Below are 21,010 nucleotides of genomic sequence, written 5' to 3' on the forward strand. Positions count from 1 at the left end.
GATATTGCTAAAAATATATGTATACGGAAAAAAATATTCCTCAATAACCAATGTGCAAAGAAGCCCTTAAACTTTGATATAAGAAGCAAAAACTAGTTTCAAATACTGATACCATTTAATATCTTTTAATATGTATATGTATTTTCAAATACGAAATATTATTTTAGTTCTTCCTCACCAAAACTGTGCTTAATTAAGCTCTTCTGGCGCTGTATGCAATCATAAACAGGAAACAGCAAACAATAGCCCAAATAAATAGGCTTGAGAGACTTAGAATTTGAGTACACAGAATCAATAGCACACAAGATAAAGGTACAATCTGACTGCTCTCAAACAGTGAAATGTTCAGCATTGCCATTCATGGCATTCAAAATGATAAGCCAAACAAGCAACAATCATGAAAACAATTACCTAATATTCATTATGTTTATGATAGCACAATTGTAATTAATAATTTACAAGCTCTTTTAACTTAACAGTTTTAAAACTTACAGTTGAAATTAAATATTCATTTAAAAAATAAGTTATAATACATCTCCAAATCAGGGCCAAACCCAACTATGACTGACTATGCCTGATTTGACAGCTGGAACATTCTGCTTTGTCTACTTTCCCTAAAAGACACAAGGTGGGCACAAACAACACTGCCTTCTAATGGTTTTAATCTACATATACATACAGACAACAAAAGAAAGATTTTAAATAATCCATTCCACTTAAATTTTTCTTCTATGTAATAGTGTGAAAATTATATAACTAACCTAGTTCTTGAAACTGATCATTCTATATGCAGAATTAGCAACACAGAAAAAGCAAATTAAAAAAATCATCCCCATTAAGACATTTTTAAAAGCATTAATATGCACTTTCTTTGAAATTTTTCTGGATATGAAAATTATCAGTGTGGCATTACACTTACTGTAAGAAAACCAAAGCTAAATATCATATTTCTTGGATTAAAGCATTCCCAATTTGAATAAGACAAGCAATTACCATTAGAGGGAGGTTATATCTAATGGATTTTAACTGTATACTGCAATGCAAAAGTATTAACAAATGAAACAACCTGAATCACTTAATATTTTTCAACGGAATTTACTCTGTTTGAAATAATGTGAAGATTTTAATGTTTTCCTATCAGCATTAATATTTTTTAATATTTTAAAATATTTTATTTTTAAATAAATGTAAACTAATTTTGAAAATTAGAAACATCCCTAAGAATAATATACTATAAATTGGACAAAAATCAATAATCTAAAAGTAATTATTTTAATTACATAACATATCTCTTAGAAAAATATACTTTAAAATTTTTGATAATTTTTACTTTTTAAATTTAAGAATTCTTAAATGCGTAACTTCAATTAATATTACTATAAAAACTAGAATAATTACCACTAGAATCTAAGTTAGAGACCACCTAAATGTAAACAGCAATATTTTTTCTTAAATATGTGTATTTGAGACGTGCGCAATTAAAAAAATAAGTTTATCAAATGATCTAAAATTGTTTCCTAAGATCCAAAAGTGATATATTGGCCTTGCACATTATCTACACATAATTTTTTTTAAAACACTCGATTTTGATATTTCTTTCTTTTAAAAAGATCTATTCGCTTACCTCAAAAAGCATTTTCTAAGATAAGATTCTTTTAGAACATTTAGCATTTCACACTTATCTCTCCCTACTTTGATATTATTTCATCATTTTTAATCCTTAGTACTCTCCTCCTCTTTTACCTTGAGCTTTGTTCTTTTCCTTACCTTCTCTTTTATGCCCTTGTTTTTGTCTTTTCATATTTCATCCTTTCTTTAAGCCAGCAGTATGTGAAGCCAAAGTGGCTTATGTCACCAAGTCTGAGACAGTATGAAAAATAAATTCTTACTATTTTAAAAGGGAGAAAAATAAGCCAGTTATCATCTGGGAGAGGAAGAAGGGAATTTAACCTACCAGACAAGCCTGTCCAATAAAACTCAGACTCGAATCAAGTGATTATAACTTCTCATACACACACGTACAGCTCTTGGAAAGCATCCAAAAATTTTTTGGTTTCCTCTCTCTTGTCTAGAAAGAGGACTAAAAAAATAATTGGGCTATAATAATTCAATCTTTTTCACCCATCTGTTGAACACAAAAATGTTTTAAATAAAAATCGTTATAAGCTGGGACTTTAAATGTTTTGACAATTTTTAATTTAATTTAAACACAAATCTGAGGGAAGGAAAGGCTAAACTGTTTTCTGCTTCCTACAATTTTTGCTCCAACTAATAGGAGTAGCAATTACTAAATATGCAATTGCTAGGTTATTCAAAAATAAAAATCCAAATTTTGCTACTAAAAAAAATATCTAAAGCAATTCCATAAGCCTTTAAAAATTTGATTTTCAGTATATCATCATATTTGAGTAGGCTATTTTCAATTTTTTAAAAACTAATTAACTTTTTAACAACTTATGATAATACTGATTTTAATTTCAGAAGTCATACAAATTTATTTTTTAAAAAAGCACAGGTTTAATGCCTATCTGCAAATAAAGCTTTATGACAAATATCTAAAGCTAAATAAATGATCACCAACTGATTCACCTAGCAAGGGTGTCCTATGAGTATTCAAAATATTTCTAATGAGAATAATTTTCATGTTGCCTAACAGCTGTTGTTTATAAAAATTATCATTAATAATATTACTACTACCTATCATATGGCATGCATGCACTTGTAGTATGTTCAAATCCATAGCAATACTCACATTTTAAATCTTTCATTACGGAACATATTAACAATAAGGCAGTGAATTGAAAGAAATGGATATCACAGTGACTATGGTTAGAGATATTCAAAACTTTAAATTATTCTACTTCTTTGAAGACAGAAGAATGGAGAAAAAGGCTCCTTACAAAGTACTGACCAAATTAAAGCTGTGTCTTTAATTGGTACAGATTTGAAAGAATGGTCAGACACTCCTTTCACACTTTCTACAGGCAAAAAATGGCCTCCGATTTATAGAAATATAAACTGGTGTTGAATGCTATTATCTAAGAGTACATCTACATACTATTGTCCTGAAAATGTTCCAATGTCTCTCCCACATACCAAGCTGTGCAATTTACGTTGCTGATGCTCCTATTACCTGAGGATATTTCAGTCCATGCAGAAAGTGCTGCTTCTGCCTTTCTAACTACAGCCTCTAAAACTTCAGAGGCCAAAAAAGAAAAAACCAATAAATGTAAATAAAATTTTAAAAAAATAATAAAATTCTGCATGGCTAAAGCACTATAGGCAAAGGCTAAAGCCAAATGACAAACTGGAAAAAAAAATATTTAGAACTCCAATAACATATAAGGAACTAATACATCTACTATATAAAAAGTGCCTAATAACTTGGAAAAAAATCAGCAACTTGGTAGCAAAATGAGCTGAGGATGAATAGTCACAAAACAAGAAACCCAAATGGTTTTTAGACATATTAAAAGACACCCCACCAGATTCATAATGGGAGAAACACAAATTAAAACTTTGATACCCAGTCTTGCCTATTAAAATAGCAAAAGTCTAATAGATTGGCAACGTATTATTGGCAAGGCTGAGGGAAACAAGCACTCTCAGTCCATTTCCACTGCTTATACGAATGAGAAATGATATAACCCCTAAGGAGGGAAAACTGGGAATATTGACCAAAATCTTAAGTGTCTGTGTCCTTTGACCAAGCAATCCTATTGTGGGAATCTCTCCTACAAATACACTTAAATTTGTACAAAATAAGATATGTATAAACTGACATGACAATTCTTGTAATATCAAGAGAGTGGGCACAAACTAAGTACTGAATGAATGAATCATGCTACCTCCAAAAAATAAAATACTATATCACAGTTACCAAAGAGAAGAGAAAAAAAATGAGAGATTTTATGAAAATCTGTGTAGATAGCATGCTGTCCTTGTGTAAATATTATCTACTTATTGTAATAGAAAGAATATGAAAATATGATTCTATTTTTTCAGTTTCATAAAAAAAAACACTGTTCACACATAGAGAACAGAGAAGATGGAAACAAGTAGAAACGAGATTTCTTGTATGTATTTTTTTAAAGAATTTTGTTTGAGCCAATAACCTTTTTAAAGGATAAAATCAAAAGTGCTGCTTTGTCAGATATTAAAGTGAAAAACTACTACTTAACTCTTTTAAATGACTTGTAATATTCTATCAATTACTAAATAGATGTTTCCAAACAGAGTGATGAGGTAGCAGATGCCATATCAATACCTATATAGTCAGTAAAAATATTACTTGGTAACTGACTGTATGCAAGGCTCCTGGGGGAAAAAAAAAAAGACCAAGCTTCAAAACTTTAATATCAATATAGCTTGGTCAGTTTATAGCTAGAAAAAAGCATTCTATATACATTAAATGTGACCAATATTGTTCAATAAAAACTGATAGAAATATACCATATTCAATGGTGAAAGACTAAAAGGCAACCTATGGAAGGAAAGAAAACCTATATGTGAATCATATATCTGACAAGAGGTTAATGTCCAGAATATATAAAGAACTCCTGCAACTCAACAGCAGTAACAAAATAACCTAATTTAAAAACAGGCAAGGCACTTGAATAGACATTTCTACAAAGATATATAAATGGCCAACAAGCATATGAAAAGATGCTCAACAACACTAATCATTAGGTAAATACAAATCAAAACCACAGTGAGGTAACATCTCACACTTATTAAGATAAATACCATCAAAAATCCAATAACAGAGTTAGGTGTTTTAATGTGGAAAAACTGGAACCTTTGGGCACTGAGAATAAAAAAGGTGCAGCTGCTATGGAAAACAGTATGGTGGTTCCTTAAAAAATTAAAAATAGTCTACGGCCATGCTACCCTGAACAAGCCTGATCCCATCTGATCTCAGAAGCTAAACAGGGTTGAGTCTGGTTAGTACTTGGATGGGAGACCTAGGAAAATCAGGTGCTGTAGGCATAAAAAAATAAAAAAATAAGGGATTGTAAGCTGACAAGGTCCTTGCACTCTGTGAGGTCAATTAGAAACAAAATAATTTTTAAAATGTGAAAAACTGAAAGGTACTCACTGCCTTCCCATGCAGTGTCACCATCAAATTCAGTCAAGGAAGAAAGGAACGATCAACCAAAAAGCATCACTTCTGTAACCAAAACCTTAACAAAGAAGGAGAACATATGAATTCTTACCTCAAAGAAGAAACAATCCAGAAGGACAAATACTCAGCTAGCTGAGTTAGGCAAAAACCTGATAAGAAAAATAAGTGAAAAGCCTGAAGAATAAGGGAGATTTATTTTGGCAGGAGAGAAAAGGATAGTATTATAGGAAGAAGAATAAACAAGGGTGAAAACTATGAAAAACAAAAACAATGGAAAAATGTTCAGATGGCAAGTTCCGCCTTACCATTTATAACACAGCTTTAACCAGTTTTTAAGCAAGAAAGTAATATTATTGAGAAACAGAATAAATATCTTAATAATTTGTTTGGAATTGGTTCATAGGTAAACCTAAGGAGCAGGGATGGCGCCTGAAAGTATAAAGAGATATTGCAATTCACATAAAATTAAAGAGGCTAGGACTAAAGAGTTAGCAATAGGACTAAAGAAGCAAAAATAAACAAGATAGTCTAACTATGAGTGAAGTATAGAGGACAGAAAAGAATAAGACATTAACAATGGCTAAAATTTTCTATGAGACTAAAAAAAATTCATGCAATCAAAAATTACTTTTGATCAACTACCATGTGCCTGGCACTCTTCTAGGCAGAGGATACATCAGTGAATAAGGCAAATAAGCACCCTACTGCCACTGAGTTCACACTCTAGAAGAGGGGCATGATACACAAGCAATAATAAGAAAAAAACAGCTGACACCAACCAAAGACTTTAGACAAGACACAAAAGCACTTACCACTAAAAAGAATTATAAATTTGACTTCATCAAAAGTAAAATCTTCTGCCCTTCAAAATGAAAGGAAATGCAAAGACACAGGCAGGGAGAAAGTAACTGCATTGACTTGACACAAGAACTTGAATACAAAACGTAAAGAACTCTTACAACTTGATAAGAAGACAACCAAATTTTTTAAAAATAGGCAAAATATTTGTACAGACACTTCACAAAAGAAGTGATAAGAATGGCTAATATGCACATTAAAAGGTACTCAACATCATTAGACATCAAGGAAAAGCAAATAAAAACCACAATAAGGTATCATTACACATCCACTCCAAATGGCTAAAATTAAAAGGTCTGACATTACTACCTGTTGATGAGAATGTAGTACAAATGGAGCTATCAAATATTTTGAAAAGAACATAAAATGGCACATCTACTTTTTAAAACTCATTGGCAGTTTTTCACAAAGCAAAATTTAAACAAACACCATCTGACCCAGCCATACTAATCTTAGGCATCTACTCAAGATAAATGAATGTTTTTGTTTATTCAAAGGCTTGTTTATGAATGTTCATAGTAGATTTATATGTAATAGTTAAAAAAACAGAAACCCAAATGTCCCTTTACAGATGAATGGATAAACAAATTGTTGTGTTTTATATTTTGTACCAAATACCAAATTGAGTACAGCACACTCGGCAATAAAAAGGAATTAACCATGATGCACACACAACATTACTCGGGAATTGTTTTCAATCTTTGAACTATAAGCAGATCCAGACTTAGACTGAAGATGACACAGCAGAAAGTTAAGCAAAGAGTCAAGGAGAACCAGTTCCATAAATACACTGTGAAAGATACTGAATCAAATCAACCCTAAAACCCGAAATACTTCTACACAGTCTAGTTAAAAGCCAATAAATTTATAATTTAAACAAGTCGAATCAGGTTCTCTGTTACTTGCAATCAAATATATTATAGTTGATATGATATGGCATATCTCATACTTAATGATTTCAATATACCCCATTAAATATAAATAACTGCTAAAAATGAGGATTCATGGCAAAAAAAGTGATAAGAATCCAAGAAAAAAATTTATCTATTGGAATAACCATTGTGGTTAGTTACTAGGAGCAAACAATATGAAAGCAGTAAGTACAGGCAGAGTTCTGAAAAAACAATCAAATACTAAAGGCAAAAGAATACTCTTCCAGGAATTCCCCATAGACAAAAGGCTCACTGGACCCTCTCAAATGCATACAGTAACCATCAGTTACTTCTCCCCCTCACCTAGCAAGGTACTCAATAACAAAAGAGTTTACTACCAGCAAAGCTCTGTCAATGACTTCCTTCCAAGTTCCTTAGGTCATGAAGAAAGAGAAGAGAAATGGCACTTGAGAAGTTAGCAGGAAAAGAGGGGATGCTAATATTTTATAAACTACTATTTGCCAAGATGCCTTGTTGGGCAATTTACATATACCATTCTTAGTCTTTTTAATTTTCTCAATGACCAAGTAAACGGTATCATCTCTAATTTGTACATAAGGAAATCAAATCTCCAAGAAACTTAATTTTAAGAGCTTAAAAAGGAATCCACAACTTGTAAACTGGTAATACAGGACTTGGCATCTATATATCTGTCTGACAAAAAAGCTATCTTTCTACAACCTCTTGATGAGAGTAAACATCAAGAGGTCTATCACTGCAAGTCCCTTTGTCTAACCTGTCCCAAATGAAAGTATCAGTTACTTCTCAGAACTAAAAAATATGTTCCCTAATGATATGATTGAGTACAGAGTATCAAAGATTCTTTTTAAAGCATCTTGTTTATTCCTATCTCTGCCTCTAGATGTTAAACTATTTGATGGTCTCAGACAACTCCAAAAGCAGACATGGCCACTATTTAAAAGAAAAAACAAAAACACTCCAAATAAAGACAAAGAGTAGTACATAGAGAAGACATGCTTCTTGGTTTCATCAAAATTATCAAGCTATCATAAAAATGGCACACATGAAAATAGATTCTTCTGATAAAAAACATTAAAATTTATGGTCATGATTGTTTCTTATGAAAACAAAAAAAAGTATCTACCAATAATAAGTGTGGTAGAACAGAATATGTAGAATATGTAGTATAATTTTTTTAATAAGAACATATCAATAGAAGTTGGTATGTGCATTAAGTTCTCTAAAGTAATCACCAGAGGGATTAGCAGGAGGCTTTCATCGTCATTTTCTACATTTCTATACTAACAGAATTTTATAACCTTGCACATGTATTTTTATAACAAGGGTTATTTAGGACTCTTTTTCTTATTTCGCAGTATTTTATAGAATCCTCTCAAGTACTTTTTTAATTATGGATGATTTCAAAATTTATCAAGAGCACTTTCCATTATATCCCAATTGCCAATTCAAAAAAGATGGTATTTTAAAGTTAAAATGCGCACATGTAAGTACGTCTATTTGCATTTAGGTATAACCCTCCTCTTTCCAAAAAGAAATTGAGGTAATTCAGGAGATATAGTCTACATGAGAAGAACAAGTAGAAATGAAAACTGAGGCAAGGGAAAATAAGAGTTAAAAAGAAAAATGATTCTATAATAAAGATAAAAGTTCTGAATGCTTTGTCCTAGATGAATTACTAATTTGTTTCTTGATTTCTAAGATGTCAAAGCAAAGAGGGAAAGGAGATCAAAACATCTTTTATAAATTCATAGCAGTAAAATAATAAAGGAAAACAAATGCTCAGTAGTCTAGCTTTCTTTAGTACTATGACCAGAGGAAATATTTAACTGAGGGCTCACTAAAGGAAGACTCTATGTGATATACTTGATGATATCCTTCTACTCTAATAACTAAAACATTAACCCAATGGAATAACGCCAAAATTCAATTAACTGTATTTAATTCTTCAAGTATTAATACCCATGTACCCAAGTACTACAATGGCTCAGTGGAACAAGTATTTCTTTAACAGCAAAGCATCTTTATAAAGAACTAACAGAACAAGTTATTTAGTGACCCTACCATATTTTATACTATATTATAGTTCCTTTAATTTTAATCTTCAAAATATTTCATCTTAATTAAGTAACTAAGATGAAATAACTTGGAAGTTATTATCATTAGCAAATAAAATATTATCTAGATGCCATCATTTTCAAAATCTTACTCTTAAAATGTAGTATTCAATATATGAAAGGACAAGAGTCCAAGTTCTGGAGCAATGACTTTGATAAGGGATGTTACTGTTCTCCCCAGGAGGCTCTTACATAGGTAAACATAAGATCGAAAGAAATTACTCATGTTAGTTAAGAGTTACTATAAAGTAAGTGGGCTGATATGACCCAAGAAAAATGGGTCTAGAAGCACAATGCTACGTATGTGGTTAGTACTCAATAAAGGCTTAATGAATGAGTGAATGGTAGGAGGCTGGACTTATAAAAAATTAACTGATCCATGTAACTAATAACCATAAAGGAGTCACGAAGAATGTATTTTCGAGAATTATACCACCTATTATAAGTACAGCATCATTTATTTCCAGGCTTTCAATATCATTTTCTAGAGTATAAAATGTCACTTCACTCTACCTTTAAGCTTAGCTTCTATTCTCCCAAATATTATAAATCAATGTCTTTAATGACTACTATAAATCATGTGATAACTTTTTCCATTAAATTATCCAACTGAGAAAAACCAAGAAACTATACTATTATATCTTTATAAAATTGTCTGACACTTTTAAAAATCATGAGGAGTTACTGTTTTGCTTCTTCAGGTGTGCTTTGCATTACAAAACATTAAAAAAACCTCAATAAATGAACTATGTGAAGCTTGTCAAACTACAATCCTAAACACTTTATGCCAACTCTATCATTCATAAGCAAACTCAAGATATACTTTAGAGAGCAAAGGCAAATCAGCACTCAGTATGGACCTCTTAGATCCTTCATAAAGCAAAGCACATAGTCCATCAATATAAAGAAGCAAACAAAAAATTATCTCCCTTTTAAATTCAAACTACATTAATTTGAAATCATTTCATCCACCTCGTTATTATATATATACACACACAAATGTGTGTGTGTGTGAGAGAGAGAGAGAGAGAGAGAGCTCTCCACTGGGGCTGAAAATCTCCTTAAAATGGAGATTGGCACAAAAATTTTTTCTACATTACACATTCTTGTAAATGAATGTAAATGATCATAACTTGTACAACAGGAAAAAATCTGTTGTAATTAAAGTTGAAATGTGCTAATTGATAATTTTTTTATTAATTATCTCAATATATACAAATAATTAACCGTTCTGAATACAGAATATTGCTAGTTACAATAACCATATTTCCAAAAGCATGAAGGTAGATGTATTTATTTTTGTTTTACAAAGACTACATGTTGAAAAATAGGAACTGGAGTCTACGATCATGCTACCCTGAACAAGCCCAATCCTGTCTGATCTCAGAAGCTAAGCAGGGTCAGGCCTGGTTAGTACTTGGATGGGAGACCACCTACGAAGACCAGGTGCTTGTTGTAGGCGTAAAAAATAAAAGATGAAATAAAAATAAAGGATTGTAAGCGGACAAGGTCCTTGCAATCTGTGAGGTCAACCAAGGATTGCCTCGCCTAAAAAAGGAAAAAAATAGAAACTGGAGAAAAATCCACCTGTAGTCAAGCAAATATTTTGTTGAGCTTATTTCACCAAAACTTTGTATCAGATCAGTACTGAAATACTGACCAATCTAATTAACTAAGCTGAAAAAAAAAAAAATCTATTTTTCTGGAAATTAGTAGCTCGAAAATCACAGGAAGCAGGAAGTCTTAAAATCAATGCAAATATTTAATGTAGTTTTCCTTTTTTCCCCCTGAAAAATCTGTTATTAAATCAATAATATATCTAGAAATCAAAGAAATTTAGTACAATCATTTTATCCTAATAAAAAATGACAATGGCTGGATTTATTAAATTACTAATGACACTAAACTGATAAGTAAAATGTAACAGTCATTTGGTAAGCTTAAAATTCACTTATCTCCATACCAAATTAGTAATTAGTTAGATACCCCTGACCAACTACCCCCATTAGCTAAAAGAACAACTTTTCTAACCTGTACATCAAGTCACGGGAATTGCTACATTTGCAGCAAACCAAAACTAAAAAATAAAATATCTCATTCTCCATATTTATGAAGATAACATAAATGGAAAATGCAAGCAATCTACATATAGATATAGTATATTTAATCTAAAAATGTGAAAACATACTAGAGAATCTAACTTAATTCTCACTTGGAAATTAGATTTAAATAGTATTAAGTTTAAGTTCAGAAACATTACTTCCCTTGACTAATTCACTAAATTATGTCACTATTAAATGATACGTTAGAATATCTGCTAAGCACGACTTTTACCAGTTCATCAATGACCAATTTAGAAATTTATTTGATTAAAAACAAAACTAAACAATTTAGACATAAAAACATATGTAACAAAATTGGAAAATTTATAAACAAAATTCAGGATAGTGATTACTTCTGGTTATCTCTGATTACCTCTGAAGAGGGGAGCTGAAGGGGAGTCAGAGAGAAGGGAGAGGTATATAGATAGATGAAAATTACTGGTAATACTCTAGTTTTTGGTTTAAATAGAAGGTTCTTGAGTAAAAGTTAAATAATTTTTAGATAAATTAACTTTTATAAGAAAATAAGATGACACATGGGCCAATTATGATATATGCCATGAACCAAAGATTATGACTAGTAAAATTTTATGCTGCTGAGGCTCATTCTAAAAAACAATTGACATTTTCTTATAGACATTTACATTTCACAAATGCTTCTTCCTAGCATTAATATTAAAATATCAGCAAATTCAAATCCTTTTTGCAAATAAATATTCAAATTGAAGGGCAGGCTGAAGAAGTACCTTCAGAGAACCAAGACACAAACCAAACTCATATTCCTCCCTGTCAGAGTAATATTATCATATTGGTTTCAATTTGCAGTCCTTTGCAGAGAAAGTTCACAGTAAACATATTAAAAACAACCAAAAGCAAAAAAATGATCCTCATTGTGTTTAGATTATGTAATGAATTTCTATTAAGATTTCTTAAATTTCAAAAGCTTCACAAATAAATATAAAATCTTAATTTACTAGACATTTTATTCCAAATAAAAAATTATAACACATCTAATTAAATGCCTACATAAGAACTCCTAAGTCAAACCACTTTAAAAAGAAAGCCTAAACATATTTAATGATAATTTACAAGCAAAATTTGTTTAAAAGACATACCAGCAATGAGTATTTGTAAGTGTGCTCAAATATAATTTTTGAAATTTCTCAAGCATAAAATATATTTATAGCTAATAGTAGTCTAAAAGCTAAATATTAATTTAATTTGAAGATAACATGTTACCTATATTATTTTCATTTTATTTTATATATCTAAATATATAAAGGAAGAAATTTTAGGTTATGTAAGAGTATCAAAATTAAACTAACAAATACGAGACCATGCAGAGATGTAAATAGTCAAATTATTAGATTAAAAATCACTTTTAAAATACTGTGGCACTAAAATTCTTTATTCTTCTTACTGGAAAATTAGTAATTTCAAGTAAATTCTTATTTCCAGAATTTGAGGACAAAATGACTGTTGACTGATTTATGAACCTGAATGGAATTCAACAGTATTTAAAATACTACAAGTTGAGTCAGTAAAATCTAGTAACAGTCAAATCTTTGCTCTTAATATAAAGGAAAATACCATAATTAAATTTTTAGAAATATGCCTCAATTGTCAATTTATCCACACAGCAACATAATGAAAGATAAAAATATCCTTCTTCTAGTCACATACCTCTAAAGATGAAAAGGTAAAGAAAAAAACGATATATATAAAACCCCAAAGAGATTGTCTCTTTAAATTTTCTTCCAACTGGCTTGATTAGAAAGGGTTACCTTTGGAGAAAATATAATAATAAGCACTTAAGGGAAAAGAGTTAATTCAAATTTATTTGAAATTACTTAGTGAGGTAACTTCCAAAATTTTACAAGGAAGGGACCTACTATGTGCCAAGCCCAGTACTATCCACTTTGCATCCACCACTATAATTATACAAATGCTCTGATTAATGTCATAATTTGAGGCTTAAAAGAAATGAAGAGCATGTGACTTCTAAAGCTTGTTCCATACTATATTGAAAACTTGTTTGTTAGTACTATCTCATAATATATAGTGAAAACTAAGTTACTATAGGTAAGCTTTAATATTTTATTCAATAGAGAATGACTTCTGTAACTTCTAGATAATTAAAATAAAAAAATTTAAACACCCAAATCGCCAAAGAACAGGAAGTAAAAATCTTCTGTACTCCACTTAAGCTTCCATTCTGACTTTTAATTCACTGTACATCAAAGAAAATCAACTTGCCCTGACACACAGGACTATTCCCTTCAGTGATCAGGCAGGTGTTGAGGCCAGAAAGAGCCTATTTTCCATAGCCCTTTACCTTGTTTGATCACTGGTTACTTTTGATCTGACACTGCCCTCTCTCTAGTAATGACTTCCCCCTCATAGACCCTACCTCACATCTGTCAGAAAGAATAAAGGGCATCAAACTGAGACCTGACAACGCCTATGGGCCATGCAATGGGCTGCCAACTGAATGTTCCCCAGCTCCCACAATTTCCAATTCAGTTTCTTTTGTTCTGGTAGGTACAGGGTTAGGGTACCAATGACAGAAGAGAGGATTATGCACCAACTGTGAAACCAAGCCATCTTGAATGTGTACCTTTTATCTTTGTTTCTTCATCTTCTTAAATGCTGCAAACTTCATGGTGGTTACTATGAAAGAAATATTCAACAAGTGCAATAGAAAGTTTGTTTAAATCCTTTTCCAGGAGAAAATAAAGGACACAATGTATTGTAATTCAGCTATAAAGCTTTTAGGAAAAAGTTTCAAACCCATGGTGTGAGATTAGTAAAGGCCAGCTGTCAAAGAGCGTGTTAATAATAAATGAAACCACAATAGTTTTATGAGGACCACTATTTGGTGGATATTGCCATACACTGTCTAAAATTAAAAGGTCCCCTAAAACAATGCACATATTCATAAGAGACAATCATTTAAATTGTTAAATTGCAGATGCTCCCACTAATTTAGTGAGAATAAATTAGTACTGAAAATAAGACCTAGTCATGTTTAAATAATGTGGCAAGTATATGTAACCTTTTCTTTAAAAAGGCATTAAAAACAATCATTTTTAAATGCTAGAAATTAGAAAAATCTGGTCAAATATCATTTTGGCACCATTTTACTCTTAATTTTCAACTGTCATTAAAATATTACATGAGTTCTTGAATAGTCATCTATTAATAACCCCTCCTTCCAATATACACACACAATCAAGTATGCAACAAAGGGATTTGCAGAAAGTTGGTTTAGAGGCTTTCTAATATCACTTCCAAGGTTAAACCACTATCATTTTTTTAAGAAACAGTACTTTCCTTAACTTTTTAAAGGTAAGATCAGAAGGAAGTACGTGATCAATAAGACACATATGTAAATTTAATGTACTTTTAATATTATAATGCATAGAAACAAACATGTACGAATACAGACTCTCAAAGGTGGGATGTAAGCATTAAAGTGCTTATACATTGATTCTAATAACTGAAAGAAGTTTCAACACCTAAGGAAAGGTATGACTTGATAAAAAGAAAGGAGAAAAGCACCCACATTTAAAGAATTAACCTGTGACATTGGGAAAATGATTTACCAGTATGGAAAAAACTATATGTGAAAAATCTCCTATTCTTATACTGATCAGCAATCTGCATAATTACATTCTTAAAAAAATTGTTCTTGAGTCCGCAATCTAAAAGTATCCTATGTTGAACTGTACGCCTGAAACTTACTGGGTTTCATTAACAGATGTCACCATAATAAAAATTAAATACTTTTTAAAAAATATCCTATAATGTATATGGGAAAAATGTGATTGTTTTAAATAAAATGTAATATAGAAAAAAATGATTCCTATATACTTCAACTTTACAGAAGAAAGCCATCTAAGCATACTAGAAAAGAATATCACTTCCATATTGAAAAAAAAAAAAAATTAATCCAAGGTTAAACAATACAGTTAGCTGAACCAACACCTGCCCTATTTTTTCCAATAAATTTTCCAAAAGCTACTTAATCCTCAAAGAAAATAAAGAAACAAATAGCATTATTCTAACAACATATCTATTTATGCTTCTTTTTGGGTATTATTTCCAGAATTTTTGATTCTACAAAAGTATTAGAACATATTAAAGAACAAAAATAGAATAAATAGAACCAATTTATGAAATTGGAAACTAAGTATTTTGTGCAAAGTATTTTAAAAACACTTGTCAGTGTAATATCTGCATGGTATATTACTCTCAAAGCATGTGATGTCAGTGTTCTAACTAAATTTTATGCTGGATCCGCTCAGTGCATTTTTTGGTACCAAGCAACCAAGATATGTATCAAATATTATATTTAACTATCTCATTCCAATAACAATAAAATCAAGCTCTTCTAAACTCAACCATAGAAGCAACCTGTTAACTCTCGTCTTTTCAAGAATCAAGTGATAAAAGTATGACAAAAAAAAGGACCACAATTCTTAGCAGTTAAGAGATTTTTGTTAGGGTTGTCTGAAAACTGAAAAACAGAAAATGCATTGGTGGAAGCACTAAAACGAATTAATATCTCCAATGAGATATAAACCAAGAAATGAAAATACATAACATAATTTGAAACAAAAAAAATTTTAAACCACAAGTTTCAACATTCACTTTTAAGAGGTCATTTCCTAAAAACTACTTAATTCTTGAAGAGGGCTGACTTACTTGGAATCACTTCCTCAAACTATCATTGCCATTCTTCTGGTATGAACACTAATGAAGAACCACTTGACACTGCTATAGAATGCTGCATATTTCATCAAGTCGGCTGTGAATAAAATTTAAATCTTATGTCCTAAAAGTTATATTATATGTACTTATCGAAGTATAAATAATCATATTTAAAGTTACTGACATGTGTCTCATTAAAATGGTGATTTTTAATAGCTTTCTTCTTTCTCAAAAGAATTTTTCCAGAACTAAACCAAAAGGCCTTAAATATAGAATGGTTCATCTTCATTAACAGTCCTTTTCTGAAAATTTACAATTTTCATGTAGAAAAAAATTAATTTTTAAGGAATCTTAACAACTGTTTATAGTCAAAACATTAAATATACAGTCAGTTACTACACAGTTGTTGTTTTTTTTAAAAAAAGACAATCTCATCTTCAATTTCAAGGGGCTTACATGACTAAACTGAAGCCCTGAAATCTATAACAAATTATCAACAGATTAATAAGAAATAATAAAATACATGAAGCTGACAGAATTTTAGGAAGTAATGTAGTAGAATTCTTAAAGAATATTTGATTAAAAAAATAATATTTAGCTGAGCTTGAAGGTAATGAACATACTGCAAAATTAGAGAAAATTAGGTGCAAATGTACAAATTAAGAAAAAAAATAAAAATACAGACTAATAATTGGAAAAATCTTTGAAGTTAGCCACGACAGATTTCTGAAATGCTAAGAGTATTTTAGCAGGAGCAATCCTGCAAGAGCATTCCTGGATTGCGGGTGTGATATATGAAAAGTCAACCTTTGGAAATAAGTAATGACTGAATTCAGTGGAATACACATTTTATCTTTACCTTTCATACTATTTTCAATTAGGTTCTTCACTCATGAGCTTAAAACAATTGTAATTTATGGAATGTGTAACAGATTACATAATGGAACTGCCTATAATTATATATGATATATAATACGTATTAGTATTTCAATAGAAAGAGGTCCATCATATAATTATATATGATATATACTTACTTATATTTCAATGGAAAGAGGTACATACATGTGTCCTGCAACAAGTTAAAACACATGAAATATCAAACTACTTAAAATTTATCTTTAAAATTTATAGTTAGTGTTAACCTCGTCAAAATACACGAAAATATATTTTGATTCCCCATTCAGAGAATCTACAAATCACAGCTTACCTAATTCTATCCTCAGAGGAGTCAAATTGAAAAGCTACCATAACACAATGCAAATAATATAATCTACAGGTATTCGTATCTGTTTTTAAACAACAATAAACATGAATATGTCTTCTTTATTTTATCAAAGATATATTCAATAAGAGAAAAATAAAAGATAAGAATAATCACTCCAACAGTTCAATTAGAAGGCCTCTGATTTATAACTATTTTTCTTTGGATTACAAATTCTCAATGTATTCATTTATGTATTATATTAAGGTGAATGATAAACACCTACATTTTATGCTTAAATCAAAAACAATCAACGAAAACCTAGTAATGGACACTACAAATATTCTACCCCCAAGAACACTCCTGAAGTAACCCACTATATCATATTTTAGAAACCAAAAATAGTTAAGTACAACACTCATTAAAGAAAAATACTATATTGATCTTTTCTGCAACCTAAATTTGAAGTGGCTACACAAAATAAGATGCAACAGAAGGCTTAAAAAAAGTAAATGTCAAAGTAGTATGGACTTCACCTGGCTTTTCAACTTCTCAGCTACTAAAAACCAGAAGGTGCAATCCAAGGAAAAAAATTTGCCTCAGCACTCTCGTGACTATTTATTCTTCTACTGATCAAAAGGCAACTTCATGTCAGACCTTTAACAAGAACTTCAATAAAAACAGCAAAAGAAGCCAACCTAGGTAATATAAATAAGCAAAATCTGCAGAAGGAACAGGAACAGCATTCACCAACATAGGTTCCCTAGCCAGGAGCATAACCTGAATAGCTTTTGTCTGAAGAGAGGGTCACCTGGTGAAAGCCCAAATGGCATAGCACTTTCATGATAATGTATCTTTTTAATAATAACTACGAGAAAATGCAGAAAAGTAGCATCCTATCACCTGAAAACCAGATTTAACCACAGTTTGTAAATGACATTCAGAAAGGTAAGTCTTAAAAATAAAACAACTAATTCTTCTCCTCTTGGGCCTAACCACTAAAATAATCAATGGAGTAAGTCTTGGATATCCTGGAAATCCCAGCACCTCATTACTGTCCGTGAAGAAAAACCAAAACTTCTCCCTAGATCCAAACAATACATTCCACTTGTTGACTGACAGTCTAGAAAGGTAGTTGAAGAATATGTGCTCATAAATGACAGGCTTAATGTACTCGCAGCATCCCACTGCCAAATAACCTTATAAAATTTCTATTTGCTAAGTCTAATGACTGGTCTCTTCATTTCAACCCACTATCTCCTATTGACAGTACTTGAGCGGAAAGCCAGAGACAGCTCCTTCCCACTTACATCTGAAGGATAATCTGATTATCTCTTTCTGATTTTTTTTTAACATGCAAAAGAGAGTAAATAAAATTACATCTTCTTAGGATCTAAATTATAGAATATATAAGTTGAAAATAATACCAGCAAAAAAATTCCAACACCAAGAATAACCTATTAACCATAAATTTTAAACCCAAAACAAGGTGAATACTTTTAGTACTCTAGAATTTGATTCGGAAAAAAAATTAAGAATATGTTAATATTATTTGGAGTCTCCTATTTTTAACTATGCTAAGTTCTGCATTATTAACATTGGATTATTCGTTTGAGTTTTTAAAACTAGGCTAGCTTCCTCCTAAGATCCTGTTGCATTTGAGAATCTCCTATCATCAGTTGATGGGTCCTAAAATTACTAAATTTTAATATTACTAAACTAATATAATTAGGCAGGCAAATATGCTAGGTAAAACAATTAATGCATTCCAGAGAAAAATTACTTGGATATTATCCAAGTCACTGACTGCCATACCACACTGGTACACAGGGGAAATACATACACACATGCACATACACACATACACACACAGATGCACACGCACACATACACCCTCATTCTTTATGGTCTTCTACGCCTTTCGAATGATAGAATACAATGCATTAATGTTTTTATCAATGTACCTGGTAGGTAAAAATGATACCCATAGAAGAAAGATACCAAGAGATTAAAAAGAAAATGAGAGGTCAAGCTCTAGCAAAAAAATATAAATGAGCATAAACATATTCACTCTTCAGATTGGAATAGCTGCCAAATAACATTTTAACATTTTTGCAATGTATTTGTCGGCCAAATAATTTTTGTCTTTAATTAAAGTGGGTCTTTCAAAAATAACTTCAATAAAATAAAACCAATTTTATTAATGGTAAGGAAGTACAAATCAATGTAATTATGACGAGAAGAAAAGAAATTATATTCAGTTTATCAGAGTTGCATGTTGCTAAAAACAACTGCCCCAAGAAATATTCCTTGAGTATTTGCTGGATAAATGTGATTCATAAAGAATGGCATCATTAATATAGTAACTAGATCAAAAAAATTAACTTATTAGAAAATAAGTCAGAAAACTATTGACTCTGCATCTTTAAGCTTTTTTTCAAACTTTTATTTATATACTCAGATCCATCTTCTTTTCAAAGCATGTTCCCCAAATGCTGGAAGAAACACATTTTTAAAAGCATGTTCAGTTCAGTAGTAACCTATTTGTCACTAAACTAATATTTACTGAATATCTATTATGTGCCAACATGAGGGTAGACAGAATAAAAAGGTAACTAGATACCTTCCTGTCCTCAAGAGTTGATAATCAGCAAGATATACCAGTGAATCACGACCTCAGTTACTCATGGAGAACAAATCCAAATTACATACTGATACATACTTTGTGAAACCAGACATTTAACCACATGATATCAGATGTAAATTATATGTGACTACAAACTAAACTATACTATATTGTTGATGGTATCCATGTTAAAGTATTTTTTTTAATTTTTAAGGCATTTTAGACCATCACAGTACTTGCCTCTACAAGGAGACAGGAGGATGACATGATACATAACAGAGACAAAGTTTATTTGCTTTATTTATTCAAGAAAAAACAGCAAATTAAAAAAATATTAATAATTGTCAATGTCTGGGTAATGGGCATACAGGTGTTATTACTCTAGTATTCTGTATTTTTCCCAATTTCTCAAAAATTTAAAAATAATTCGAAAACTCAAAAATATGACCATGTTTCACATTTGCTGAAATCCCATGCTATAATCCCTATTACCTAGAGACATCCAAATTCCTTAGCATAAGGCTCAAGAAACTTAACCTGGCCTCGACCTTCTTTTACACACCCAAACATGAACACTTTCCCTACTCACCCTACCTATAAAGCTAATCTTACTTTAACACCCACCATTTATTAAACATTCCACATATTTTCCTGATGCCTTGGCTTTGTTAATACTGTTTCTCTCAACTGTAATCACTTTCCCCTAAAAATGTTTGCTTGCATCGTAATCATCATATCAGTATATATCATTCAAGAACTAGTTCAAATGTTCCCTACTATTTATAAGATTTCTTGATTCCTTCCCCCTTACCTCTCATACAAGTAACTATTTTTACCATTGGCATATCCATAACACTTAGGCCTAGACCAAAATCTCCTCTCTTAGGCAGTATGATTTTTTTTTTAAATTCCTAAACACCTCTCATGTGCCTGGCACACAGTAGGTATTCAAATGTTAACTAAACTGAGTTAAGGAACAGAGTAGAAAGTTATCAGTTCATCAACCCATTAAAAGTTCTGTTAAATCTGGACAAAAATGAAATGGTACTAGCTTCTGAATATCAATTTCACAAAAAATATAAAATACTATGATTCTGCAAAGTAAAAAATTTTGCATAAAGAGTGCAAGTCTACTATTAAACTTAATTACATTCATATTTGTAGAGAATTAAAATCAACATTAAATAACATTTTGAAGATAGTTTTCTTCTTTGATAATTTTACTAATTTTCCTAGAAAAGATTTTATTTCCATTGGTATTTACGGCTTCCCCTGAAATCAGTTATCATCCTAGCAAAAAGATCTTCTGCTCATGCTAATAATTAACTTCTTCCTTTGATGTCTCATACTACCTGTC

At 30.8% G+C, this 21,010-nt stretch overlaps 1 protein-coding gene and 2 pseudogenes across 2 annotated transcripts in view; 2 read left to right on the plus strand and 1 right to left on the minus strand.

Moving 5' to 3' along the window:
- Window positions 1-21,010, minus strand: part of FBXL17 (F-box and leucine rich repeat protein 17) — a 439,190-nt gene that overhangs the window by 376,820 nt on the left and 41,360 nt on the right. The window lies entirely within an intron of this gene.
- Window positions 4,874-4,989, plus strand: LOC120590970 (uncharacterized; annotated as a pseudogene).
- Window positions 10,351-10,473, plus strand: LOC120591018 (uncharacterized; annotated as a pseudogene).

Source organism: Pteropus medius, unplaced genomic scaffold (assembly GCF_902729225.1).
Source record: "Pteropus medius unplaced genomic scaffold, Ma_sr-lr_union100, whole genome shotgun sequence".
NCBI classification, from domain to species: domain Eukaryota; kingdom Metazoa; phylum Chordata; class Mammalia; order Chiroptera; family Pteropodidae; genus Pteropus; species Pteropus medius.